Below are 13,949 nucleotides of genomic sequence, written 5' to 3'. Positions count from 1 at the left end.
AGCACAGTTAGGTTCTGTGCAGCCCGCACACCTGTGTCTACACCTGTGTCGACATGCGGCCAAACAGCTGAGCACCACGCCCCGGCCGAGTGGACACACGAGGCTGTTGCCGTTAAGTTGTGCGCTGCAGCAGATTCCAGCTCTTGCGAACCCACGCATCTCCCAAGTGGCCTCTGGGTGGTTGGAACCACCCATCTCTCAGCGGGTAGTTGAGCACCTCACCTTCTGCACCAACTTCCTCAGAGACCCACCAGCACCAAGGTGGCGCAGAGGGTGCAGAGACACAGGAGAACCAGTGCTGATGCGATGCCTCCGGAAAGCTCCGAAGCACCAGGCAACAGGGACCGTCTCCGCAGGGCTGGCTCAAGCGGGAGAGTTTTCCCATTCAGGTCGTTCATACCTTTGAAGCTGGTTCCAGGTGCGTTTCACTCATTCAAGAAAGAAATAGCATGTCTAAAAAGAAAATAAACAGAAACACCCTCTTTGTAAATTGTTTCTTGTGTGAAAGAGACCCGCAAGGGACTTGTCACCATGTTTGCCGCCGTGTGCTGGTGGTGAGGTGCATGATGACCTTCTGGGACGTTCACATGCTCTATAAACACGCTCGCTCTGTGTTTCTGGAACGGGCTCATCGCCCCAACAGAAGCCCCGTAACCACTAAACAGTAGGCCTGCTCACTGTGCCTCCACGGGCTGCCTGCAGGTTGCTGTTCTCTGCGCCTTCCTTCCCCGGCCTTCAGCCATCCTCCCTTAACTCCTAGGACTAGCAATTGTTGGGAAGAGGAGGTGATCGAGTAGGGAATCTCCAACCAGTCAGATCCAGAGCCTGTGTCCCCACCCTCTCTGCCCTGTGGCTCCGAGGTGTCCAGCCCAGGACAGAGCAGAGGAGACAGTGGACACCCTCTAGTCCAGGGGCTTGGGGCACAGGGAGGGGGCAATGGGAGGGGCAATGGGATGAGCCCTGGACGGGAGATGGGCTCAGGCTCCCAGAGCCATCCCTCTCCAGTTTGTCCATCCAGGCCTAGGGCTAGGCCTCCATCCCTGTGTCACCTGGGGCCCCCTCTCTGCAGGTGCTCTTTTCTGTATGTCCCTGCTCTGCCCAAGCGGTAGGGCTCTGAATGGACTGTGGCCCTGGATTCTGCCTGCCAGGAGCAGAGCCCGGCCCCGGGTGTGGGCGCTCTGTGTCCAGCACTGCAGACCAGTGATGGCGTTTTCAGCAAGGAGGTCCTGGCTCTGAGCAGGGTCAATGGAAGCAGCAGGGGCTCTGTCCCCTCCCTCCTGGCCCCAAGGCTCAGCTCGGCCACAGAGTTGCTGTGACTGTAGTCAGACAGCTTTATCAGAGCTGGAAGCTACCTGATGAGGACGTGGGAATCTCAGGTGACAGATGGACAGATGGGGCCCGTCCAGCTCAAGTGACTTGCCCAAGGTCATATGGCCAGCAAGGCGCAGAGGCGAGCCTAGACTCTAGGGCTCTTGATTGCCAAGTCCACAGCTCCTCCAGCTTTAAAAGGCGGGGGGTGGGGGTGGGGGACGTTTATGGACTTCCTGGAGTGTTGTTAGGAACTCAGATCCTGAGCACAGCCCTGGAACCTAGTGACCTTTTCCCGGCCGGTGCTGAGGGATGGACTGGCACCCTCTAGGTATCCAGTGCTTGCTGCCCTCTGCTCTGGTTTTGCTGCCCCACCCCACCCACGAGTTTGCAGTGCCCTGAGGCAAGAGATGAGATTTAACCTCTGCCCCACTTCTCTTCTGCTTCCAGGAGACACCAAAGAGAACCCTGATACTGGGATCACATGGCTTCATGGCTGTCTGTCACCAACTTCCTCCCACCCCACATGTGCTCCTGATCTTTGGGGACCCTGTTTTCCACTTAGAGGAGCCCTGGTGGTACAGTCAGGTAATCACTGTTTTGCTAACCTCAAGGTCAGAAGTTCAACCCCACTAGCTGCTCCTCTGGAGCAAGATGAGACCGTCTTCTCCCATCAAGGTTTGATCAGATGCAATGAAGCTGAGAGAAATTACTGAAAGCTGAATGAAGGTTGAACATGATTTTGGGACAAGAGGAAAGAGAAAGGTAATAGAGGAAATAACTAGGAGGCAAAGGACATTTATAGAGGTCTAATACAGGCTTGTAAATATATTTATATATAATGATAGGGACATAGATCTATATATATATATGTTAAGTCAAGCAGCCATCTAGCTGGGAAGCAACAAAGCCCACATGGGAGAAGCACACCAGCCTGTGTGATCACCAGACATTGACACGAGCATATCAATGCAAATGAGGGGGCTCTGAATGTAGACTCAAAGCCCATCTGTAGGCAACCCTTACAGAAGGGTCTCGGGAGGAGACAATCCAGGCAGGGGACAGTGTAGCTATGATGAAGCATACAACTTTCCTCTAGTTCTTTAATGCTTTCACCCCCCCCACCCCACCACACACACACACACACACATACACACACACACACTATCAGGATCCTAATTCTACCTTACAAATCTGGCTAGACCAGAGGATGTACGCTGATACAGATAGGAACTGGAAACACAGGGAATCCAGGACAAATGAACCCTTCATGACCAGTGGTCAGAGTGGCGATACTGGGAGGGTGGAGGGAAGGTGGGGTAGAAAGGGGGAACCGATGACAAGGATCTACCTATAACTCCCTCCCTGGAGGACAGACAACAGAAAAGTGGGTGAAAGTAGACATCAGACAGTATAAGACATGATGAAATAATAATAATTTATAAATTATCCAGGGTTCCTGAGGGAGGGTGGGCAGAGTGGGAGGGGAAAAATGAGGAGCTGATACAAGGGCTCAAGTAGAAAGCAAATGTTTTGAGAATGATGATGGCAACAAATATATAAATGTGCTTGACACAAAGGATGGATGGATTGTGATAAGAGTTGTATGAGCCCCAATAAAATTATTAAAATAATACTTCCTCCTCCCCACTATCATGACTCCAGTTCTACCTTACAAATCCGGCTAGACCAGAGCATATACACTGGTACAGAAAAGAGCTCTCAACACATGGAATACAGGACAGACAAACCCCCCAGGAACAATAATGGGAGTAGCGATACCATGAGGTTAGGGGGAAGGAAGACGGGGGAACCAATCACAATGATTGACGTATAACCCCCACCCCACAGCAGGGTGACGAACAACAGAAACAACAGACAGTGTAAGATTCGAAAATAATAACCATCTATAATTTATCAAGGATTCATGAGGGTGGGAGAATGGGGGAGGGGGAAATGAGGAGCTGATACCAAGGGCTTAAGCAGAAAGAAAATGTTTTGAAAAGGATGACGGCAACATACGTACAAATGTGCCTGATATAATGGATGTATTGATTGTTATAATAGCTGTAAGAGCCTCCAATAAAATGATTAAAAGAAAAAAAAAGATGGACAGTCTTAGAAACCTAAAGAAGCAGCTCTGCTCTGTTCTAGCGGGTCACCATGCATTGGACTCGATTCGATGGCGGTGGGCTTTGCTTTCCCACTCTTGCTTCTCTGTTTCTGGAAGCCCCTTCCCCTCCTGCTGTGTCTCCTGCCCTGACCCCTGCAGGCTTTCCTTCCCCACAAGACTCCCGGTTCTGAGCTACAGCTATGAATCCTGAATGACTATCTCCAAGGCAGCAGGGTGTCTTGGAGCTGTTATCAGCCCGTCGCTGTCTGCTCAGCCTGCCTTCCAACATGGGGCAGCTTGGTGCCACGAAGGAGCCATGTCTGCAGCAGCCGGATGCCAGAAGAGTGGGGAAGCCGGTGTACGTTAGAACAAGCCTGTCTACTGAATTCTGAGTTTACGCCTATTACCCGCAGACAAACATAGACGAGGAAGAAAGGCCTGGCTGCCTGCTTCCAAAAATCAGCCAATGAAAGCCCTGAAGAGCACAACTGTCCCATCCCAACCTTGTACACAGGGGTCACCATGAGTCAGTGCTGACTGGACAGCAGCCAAAGACAACGGCTGCATGAGCCAGGCCAAGTTACCCAGCTTGTCCATGTCTCTCTGTCTTCTCGTCTTTAAAAGGGAGTGGTGGCATGCTTGGTTCACAGGGTCTCAGAGGATTCAGTCCTCAATACCCCAAAGTGCTGGGAGCAGCTGATAACATCAGTGATCACTGCTGCCTACATCACAGCTGCCCCCAGGGCATGATAGAGGGGCTGCGCTCCTGGGGCCCCAAGGTCATTCAGGACTCGAGGCGTCCTCTGTGATTTTCCCTCCGCCTTTGTGGTCTCCGCAGCCCAGGGTCATGTGCAAGATTAACAAGTAAATGGGTAAATAAATAAATGATGCCTTCCATTTGTGCGGAACTGAACCGTGTTCAAAGTGCTTCCTCATCCATTAATTATCGCAGTGAGTCTCGGGCAGGCCCTGTGAAGTCAGCTGATGTTTATGGATGCCGAGAGAGCTTCAGAGAGGCCAAGTGACTCGCTCAAGGTCACACAGCTTTCTTTGATCACTGAAGGGGTGGTTGGGATGAGAACAGGGGTGAGGGAGAAAGAGGCAGAGAGAGAAAGGGCTGGCAGGAGAGTCAGAGCATAGAAATGGGAATTGTAGGAGAGGAAGGAGCTATGTGTGAAAGCCCACCTCAGACAGTCACATTCTACCTCTTGAATCTGAGTTCATCAAACGTCTGACTTGTAGGGAATTTTCCTCCTTCTCCTGGGACTGGGTCAGGGGTTGCGGCTCAACTCTAGTATTTAGCAACAGAAATCTTTTGATATTTAGCCACTTCAGTACCAAAGGCCTTTGGCTATAATGTAGCAAAACTTTGGTTGCATTAGTAGAGGTATGACTCTCAGAGGAAAGGAGGTGATCAACTCTGTGCTGGAGCCTGGTGTGCAGTACTAGTCACTGCATTCCGAGATGAACTCTGACAAACTGGAAGGAGCTGGTGAAAAGTCTGAACCGTAACTATGGGAATCGAGATAGTTTCATATGGGCTTAGCCATAGAAAAACAGACGAAGGGTCTGATGGAAAAGAAAATCGATAGTCCAGAAATAAATGCATATGTATAAGGCCAACTGATATTATACAGGATGCTAAGTCCATTTGATGAGGGAAAAAGAGTCTCTCCAATAAGTGGCGCTGGGAAGATTAGGTTTCCACATACAGAGGAGTTACTAGTTTGTGATCTTGAATACATTACTGATGATAGCTTCGCCTTGGTCTCTTCCCCAGTAAAAATGGGTGGGGGTGAGGGGGAATAACAGCAACCACCCCCCTAGGATTGTTGAAATGATGATTAAATGTACTCTTCATTCTCTGAAGATGAAAAGACTTGATCTTGTCTATCTCGATCAAGGTTATCAGGAGGGACCAGTCCCTAGAGAAGGGTACCATCTTGGGTAAAGCAGAGGGGCAGAGAGAACAAGGAAGGCTCCCGACAACTACCAGATGGGAGGACACAACCATAGCAACATAGCAACACTGGTGAGGACAGCAGCACAGCAGGACTGAGCAGGGTTTTGTTCCGGGTGCTAAGGGTCACTGTGAGTCAGAACCAACTGACAAGAACAGCAACGATCAACAAATGCCTGCTACGTTCCGGTCACTGCTTGATGAGTGTGGGATACAGCTGCAAAGCCTGCTATCACGGAGTATACCTAGGGCGGGGGGCGGGGGGGGGGGGGCGCAGAGACAGATAATAATAAAGAAGGAAATGTGTGATAGGATGTGTGGTTAGGTGCTGTTGAGTCAGTTCCAGCTCACAGCACCCTGTGCACACATTCTACCCGGTCCCGCGCCATCTGCACACTTGTTCTTTATGATGATGATTTGGGATTTTCGTACATTTGGGCCCACAGTTGCAGCCACTGTGTCAATCCGTCGTGTAGGGGGTCTTTCTCTTTTTTGCTGCCCCTCCACTTTACCAAGCGCGATACTTTTTTCTAGGGACTGGTCTCTCTTGGTAACATGTCCAAAGTGTGTGAGAAAGAGTCTTATCATCATCGCTGCAAGAAGCATTCTGGCTGTACGTCTTCCAAGATAGGTGTGTTGGTTCTTTGGACAGTCCACGGTGTTTTCAGTATTCTTTTCTAGCACCATAATTAAATGCTCCGATTCTTCTTCAGTGTTCATTATGCAATGTCCAAAGCGCACCTTAGTCCTCAACATAATATCCTTGCTTTTCAACACTTTCAAGTGGTCTTGTGCAGCCGATTCACCCAGACCTTTTGATCTCTTGACTGCCGCTTCCATGAACATTGATTGCAAATCCAAGCAAGATAAAATCCTTAACAACTTCAATCTTTTCTCCATTTATCATGACGTTACCTATTGGTCCAGTTGTGAGGATTTCGGTTTTCTTTACATTGAGCTGCAGTCCATGCTTAAGATTGTGACCTGTTCTCCATCAATAAGCGCCTCAAGTCCTTTTCACTTTCAGCAAGCAAGGTTGCGTCATCTGCCTACCACAGTTGCTAGCAAGCCTTGCTCCCAACGGGATGCCACATTTCTTCTTCACGTAATCCGGCTTCTCTGATGATTCACTCAGCATACAGATTGAATAAGTACAGGGAGAGGATGCCTCCCTGATACACACCTTCCCTGACCTCAAACCATGTAGTGTGTCCTTGTTCTTTTCACTGCCTTTTGATCCATGTACAAGTTCCACACGAGCACAGCAAAATGCTCTGGAATTCCCATTCTTCTCAAGGCTACCCACAGTTTGTTATGATCCACACAGTCCAAGGCCTGCCTCTCCTTTGTGTTTTGGCACATACTATGGTGTCCTATGGTTGAGGGGTAGCTGAAAGGTGAGTCTGGAGGTGGGAGGAGAAAGGTGTGGAAGGGGCACACCCACAGGAATTCCACCAATCTCTATCTGACCAATGAGTTGGGTGTTTCTTTATGATTTTGAACTTTGTTCTGTATTTCCCGCCACTCTGCTCAGAACCTTCTATTGCAGCGGTTCTCAACGTGTGGGTCACGACCCCTTTGATAACAGTAGCAAAATGACAGTGATGAAGTAGCAATGAACATAATTTTATGGTTGGGGGGTCACCACCACATGAGGAACTGCATTAAAGGGTCACGGCATCAGGAAGATGGAGAACCACTGTCCTATTGCGATCTCTTCTAGAGAAGTCAGTGTGGTCACCAGGCACCGTCTGGTTCTTCCAGGCTCTCGGCAATGAACCAGCGCCATGGTTTATGTTCTCCATTCGTTCTTTGGCCTAGTTATTCCCTTGAGTCTCTTTGTTTTCTTCACCCTTCTTTGCTCCAGATTGGGAAAAAATGATAGTTGTGTCTGAGATGGCTGCTGTACAGCTTTTAAGGCCCCACTCACAACTGATCAAAGGAGGATGTAGAGGAGGCTTATGGTCTAGGCTACCGCTGATTCTTCTGGCTGTGTCCTGAGACTACAGCACTAAGCCCCCAGGCTCAGTGACTCCATCCGTCGAGGTGTTGGTTCTGGCTAAGAAGTCTGCATGTCATTGTCCCCTGTATGTGCTGTTATAAACTTACATATGTTTGCAGCACATATAAATAGTACAGTAGAACCCTGGGCCATGATGCTAATCCATTCTAGAATGAACGTCTAGATGCAATGCAGTCGAGTTCCGAATCCATTTTTCCCATAAGAAATAACTGAAAATGCATTAATCTGTTCTCAACCACCAAGTTTTTACCCTATCTTGCCTTTTTAATTTTCTTTTTAAAGTCATTGTATTGGGGGTTCATATAACTCTTATCACAATCCATCATCCATCCATGGGTCAAGCACATTTGTACATCTGTTGGTATCATCATTCTTAAAACATTTTCTTTCTACTTGAGCCTTTGGTATCAGCTCCTCGTTTTCCCCCTCCCTCATGAACCCTTGACAATTTATAAATTATTATCATTTTGCCATGTCTTACACTGTCTGACATCTCTCTTCACCCACTTTTCTGCTGTCCGTCCCCCAGGGAAGGGGTTATATCTAGATCCTTGTGATTGGTTCCCCCTTTCTACCCCCACCTTCCCCTTACCCGCCTGGTATCACTACTCTCATTATTGGTCCTGAGGGCTTCATCTGTCCTGGATTCCTTGTATTTCCTGTTCCTATCTGTACCAGTGTACATCCTCTGGTCTAGCTGGATTTGTAAGGTAGAATTGGGATTATGATAGTGGGGGTCAGGAAGCATTTAAGAACAAGAGGAAAGTTGTATGTTTCATTGGTGCTATACTGCACCCTGACTATCTCATCTCCTCCCAGTGACCCTTCTTGTAAGGGAATGTCAAGTTGCCTACAGATGGGCTTTGGGTCTCCACTTTGCACTCCCCCTCATTCACAGTGATATGATTTTTTGTTCTTTGATGCCTGATACCTGATCCCATTGACACCACCTCATGACCACACAGGCTGGTGTGCTTGTTCCATGCGGGCTTTGTTGCTTCTGAGCTAGATGGCCACTTGTTTATCTTCAAGCCTTTACTTTAAGACCCCAGACACTATATCTTTTGATAGCTGGGCACCATCAGCTTTCTTCACCACTTTTGTTTATGCACCTGCTTTGTCTTCAGAAATCATGTCGGGACAATGAGCATCATGAAGTGCCAGTTTAATAAAACAAAGGGTTGAGGGAGTACTTGAGTAGAGGCCCAATGTCCATCTGCTACCTTAGTATTAAACCTATAAATATATGCACATAGATTTATTTCCCATCATCATATATAAATATACTTACATAAGTACATGCCTATATTTAGACCTCTATGAATTCCCTTTGCCTCTTACTTCTTTCCTCTATTTCCTTTTATTTTTCTCTTGTCCCACTATCATTCTCAGCCTTCATTTGGGTTTCAGTAATTTTTCTTGGTTACATTGCCCTTGAACAAGCCCTACCAGTCCTCTTACACCCTCCTCACCAATGATTTTGGATCACTTGTTGTTCCCTTGCCCCTGGGTTTGTTAATATCCACTTCCTTTCCCCTGCCTCCCCTTCTCCCATGTACCCCCGGAACTGTCGGTCCCATTGTTTTCTCCTCCAGATTGTTTATCCCACCTATCCTGGATAGACCTGCAGAGATAATAATATGCACAAAAAAACATGACAGAGCAAAACAAAGCAACAAAAGAAAACAAAACAACACCACCAACAAAAACCCAATGACAAAAAAAAAAGGGAAGAACTCATAAATAGTTCAATGTCTGTTTATTGACCTTTAGGAGTGTTCTCTGGATGAGTCTGATGGGGTGCCATGCCCTGACCGCAAAGTGTATTTTTGGTATTCCCTCGGGACTTCCTTGCTCTGCTCCCCTTGTTGTTCCACCCCCTTGGTGTTTTGCCTCAGTGTGGTGGGGTCAGATCAGGTGGAATTCCCACACTGTGTCTCCAGTGTTGTCCCCTGTAGGGTTATGGGTCAGTGAGGGATGTCGTCTCTTATAGTGGAAATGGCCAGGCCATATGGTCCTCTCTGTGCGTTGGCTGCTCTGAGCAGGGATATCATCCTCAAGGCTTGATGGGCCAAAATGTGCTCCACTCTCTCCCTCCCCCTTCATTTGCTCCTGTGTGCTCTGATCAGACATGTCCCTCTCCCTGAGCTGCAGCTTCAGTGCTGTCTTCTGAAGGGAATTCTTGGGGTGGGGTGGGGCAGTTCGAGCTGTCCACTTAGTTGGGATTGGGGCCCGCCCTTCAGACCTCTCTATTGGTTCCCTCTACCCCGCCTGTTTATACAAAACGTTACACAGAAATTTCAAAGAAAAATAATTTCAGCGTTAAATAAAATGATTAAAATAAGAAATAAGAAAAACTTTTAAAAGTTTTTCACAACAACAGTACCTTGAGATGGATGAGGACCTGGATCTTTGGACACGGATGTGGAGAGGAGGTATGGAGAGAAAGCCCTTGTTTGGAAGGGAGTTTTTCCCTTTTAAATTTATATTTTCACTAGAACCTGCTGGCTTTCTCTAAAAAAAAAAAAAAAAAAGAATCTGTCTAATATGGTCTGCTGTTGGTATTTCCTTAACTGCTTACTAAAAGGGTTTACTAAATTATCATCAGCAATATCAATAACAGTCAACCAGTTCCATATCACGATGATTCTTTTTTGAAAAACTCTTTCTTAGGACCCGTGTTTTTTTATCTAAAAACAGTACAAAAAGCCATAAAAACTAAGAAAATTATAGCAAAACACTTGGAGCACAGCCGCAAAAGCTTTAAACAATGCGTACTAGCAACACCGGCTAATGTCAAGTGACTGAAACACGAACTGCTTTTGTTTACGACGGTATTTTGCTTGAGCTCCAATGCAAAATGTTCTCAACATCTCATGTCAAGATTCGATTATGTCAAGTATTGGTGTGGTTGAGTGTCGGGGTTCTACTGTATGTAGAAATCTCCTTTTCCAAACCTAACGATGCCGGCAAGTGCACCCCCACAATCTGTCCCACTCCTGTACCAGCATGCTTGACTTCTGTTGGGAGAAAGGACCCCATGAGACAGTCTGGAAGCAGCAGAGAATCCGGAGAAGAGAGAAGGCAAAGGAACAATGCCCAGGCCTCACCTCTGTCCTTGTCCCTGTGTGGCCATTTCATATAATCCTGTGTGGCCATCTTATATAATCCTCTTCTGATGGTAGGTGATCTCCCTTCCTCACATGAGAAACAGGGGTGTAGAGATGCTGCCAGGTATTAGGAACAGAGACAGGTGCAGACCTGAGTATGGCCAGACCCCAGCGTGTTTCTGCTCCCCCACCCCAGGGCACAGCTTGGCCTTCCTCATATTAATCGTGTAGGTTCTATGACTTGGTGTCCAGTACAGCTTGGACCTCCCGTCCTGCCTCCGCAGCCTTCGAATCGTCGACGTACAGTTACTTGTCCGACCCGCCAGCCCTGAAATCACACTTCCATTTGCGGCTCCATTCCGAAGGCAAGTTGGTCTCTTCCTGATGCGATAGAGTGATCCTCTAGAGAAAATAGACATTTCTTTTCTCTTGTCTGCTTCCTTTATCAAACGCAAGAATGAGCTACTTCTACGGAAAACAATGACTCCGGTTTACTTTAGGAAAACCCATCTATGTGTGCCAGACGCCCAGGCATTTGGGAAATTTGGGGGCTTTGGGTTCTGATGAAAACAGCTGAGCAAAGGTTTTTGCATGGCCGTTCGCTTATGAGGCGCCCTACCTACCTCTGTCAGGAGGGATCGTATATCCTGGCAGAGATGACGAACGTTCAGGTCAGGACAAGAAAAGCCCAAGACGAGCCTGGAACATCTCACTGCCGGCAACAAAGCAAGATGGCCGGCCAGCTGTGTCCAACTGACTCAGGAACCAGTCTGAATGGGCTTCCCCTGGTCAAACACAGGGCAATTTTCACACCACTAAGGAAAATACTGCCGTGGGTGTTCTAAACCATCAAAATATTTAAATCCATTAATTGAGAATGGCACTCGAGAAATAGCACCAGTTTCCTTGGCCAATGGTGGATCGTGCGAGGGAGACAATACTTGGGTTTGAAAACCAGCACCTTGAAGGAGGAGCATCGAAGGCTTCTTTTGTTTTTCTGGTTCAAAGGGAGCCCAGGTGGCACTCCGATTTAGTGCTCAGCTGGGAATCTGTCAGCTCCCCACCCCCCACTGGGAGAAAAGTGTGGCAGTATGCTTCTATAAAGATTGACAGCCTTGGAAATCATATGGGCAATTATACAGAGTTGCCATGAGTCTGAATCAACTCGGGGGCACCGAGTTCCTGCACAATGGTGCCACTGGGTGCCAAATGCTTTAGGAGGGACATTTCTCTTCCTACAAGGATCAGGGCTGATGAACAAAGAGTGGGTGACGGTGTCAAGCTCCTCAGCCTACCTAACTACCTGTCTTCAGAAAATTTGGGGATAATGAAACATAATGCATGGCACCATTTGTTCTTGTTTAGCCCACCCACCACCCAACCCAACCCAACCCAACCCAACCCAACCCAACCCACAACCATTGAGTCAACTCTGACTCACCGCCACCCTATGCAGCAGCTCTGAGGTTGTAAATCTCTACAGGCAGATAGCCTCATCTTGCTCACAAAGAGCAACTGGTGGGTTTGAACCACCGACCCTGAGGTTAGCAGTCCACTGCATGCCAAACAGCACCAGGTGCTGTCTAGTCAGTCTTGACACAGAGTGGCCCTGGGGAAATAAAGGGAAACACAGCACCATCTTCACAACGGCCGTCCTGTCTGAGCCCACCATTACAACTGCTAAGTCCGTCCACTTCATTGAGGGTCTGCCTCTTTTTCACTGACCTTCTGTTTTACCAAGCACAACGTCCTTCCCCAGGGGCTGGTCTCTCCTGAACACATGTCCAAAGTACATGAGATGGAGTCTGGCATCTTCACTCCCAAGGAGCATGCTGGCTGTACTTTTCCCGTGGCAGATCCATTTGTTCTTCCCGCAGTTCTTCCATGGCACTTCCAATATTTTTTGCCCACACCAGGGTCCAAATGCCTCCTAAGGAAACCAAATACAGGCTTCCTTATTCATACTCCAACCTTCACACGCATAGGAGGCGATTGAAAACACTGAGGTTTGAGTCGGGCACACCTGGGTCCTCAGAGTGACATCGTGGCTCTTCCACACTCAGAGATCCTGTGACACAGATCGGCCCAGTGCTGCAGGTCCTTTGTTGGGCTGATGGCTGCTTCCATGAGCATCGTGATGGATCCGAGTAAAGTTAAATCCTTGACTTCAATCTTGAATTCGTTTATCTTGGCTTTATTTACTGGTCCAGATGGGAGAATTTCAGTTTCCTTTTACACTGAGTTGCAATTCGTACTGAAGGCTTTCATTTTCAACAGCAAAAGCTCCAAGTCCTCACTTTCGGCAAGCGAGGTGGGTGTGCCGTGTGTACTGCAGCTCGCTAACAAGACTTCCTTCGATCCTGATGTTGAGCTCTTCCTCATAGGGTCCCGGTTTGCAGGTGGTTTGCTCAGCATGCACACTGCATAAGCACGGTGAAAGGAAACAGCCCTGACGTGAACCTTTCCTGACGTGGGGCCCTGCAGCGTAGTCCATCTACAAGACGAAGGCTCGGTTTCTTCCAAAATAAATTCCACGAGGAAAAAAATCAAAAGTGGAAACTTCGGATCAAAAGAGACTTAAGCGATATCTCAACCAATCAAAGCATATATACTTATTAGATCCTGATTAAAGAAAGATATGAAAACTGTGAATAAAAAATGACAAAGCAACCTAGGAAATGTGGCCTTTGATACGATGCCTTGCTCACCCTCAAGCCCGTGCATGAGTTAGCTATTTCCCCATAACAAAAAAAGCATCCCAAATACAGTGGCTTCAATGGGCAACTGCTCTTCTTGCTCATGTTTCTTTGGGTCGTCAAGTTGGGTGGATCCCACATGGTGCGCCAGGCTCAAAGAGGTGAGCCCACACTTCTGCACAATTTAGGCAGGTCATGGCTGTCCTGTGTGGTCTTGGCTGGGGTAGCTCAGATGCAGATGGATTCCACGTGGCAGCTTATGCTAATGGAGCGAGCCCACACTTGTGCACATCCTCATATGGTGTCAGAGGGTTTGCAGCAGTCAGAAAGTGAGGGAGGCCCCAGTGAGCCAGGGCCTCTGAGCCGCTGAGCCTCTCCCTACCACTTATACTCATTATTGCCCTGCTAGCCAAGAGAGGCCACACAGTCAAGCCCAAAGCCAAAGCTGGGAGAGGGACTCACAGGGGTGCCTGTAGCAATCTGCCCCAGCGCAACAATGATGCCATCATGATGGTTTTTCTAAAAGAGCTTGTATCTCCTAGAAATGCTTATTAAAATGTTTCCATAGAAAATGATATGCTTCGGAGCCCTGGTAGGTAGTGGTTACACATTGGGCTGCTAACTTCAAGGTCAGCAGTTTGAAGCCACCAGCTGCTCCTTCAGAAGAAAGATGGGGCTTTCGGCTCCCATAAAGAGTTGAAGTCTCAGAAATCCATGGGGCCAGTCCTACCCTGTCCTA

The sequence above is a fragment of the Tenrec ecaudatus genome, chromosome 10 (genome assembly GCF_050624435.1).
Source record: "Tenrec ecaudatus isolate mTenEca1 chromosome 10, mTenEca1.hap1, whole genome shotgun sequence".
Classification (NCBI taxonomy): Eukaryota; Metazoa; Chordata; class Mammalia; order Afrosoricida; family Tenrecidae; genus Tenrec; species Tenrec ecaudatus.
The sequence above is the reverse complement of the archived record's forward strand: the minus strand, read 5'-3'. Positions refer to the sequence as shown.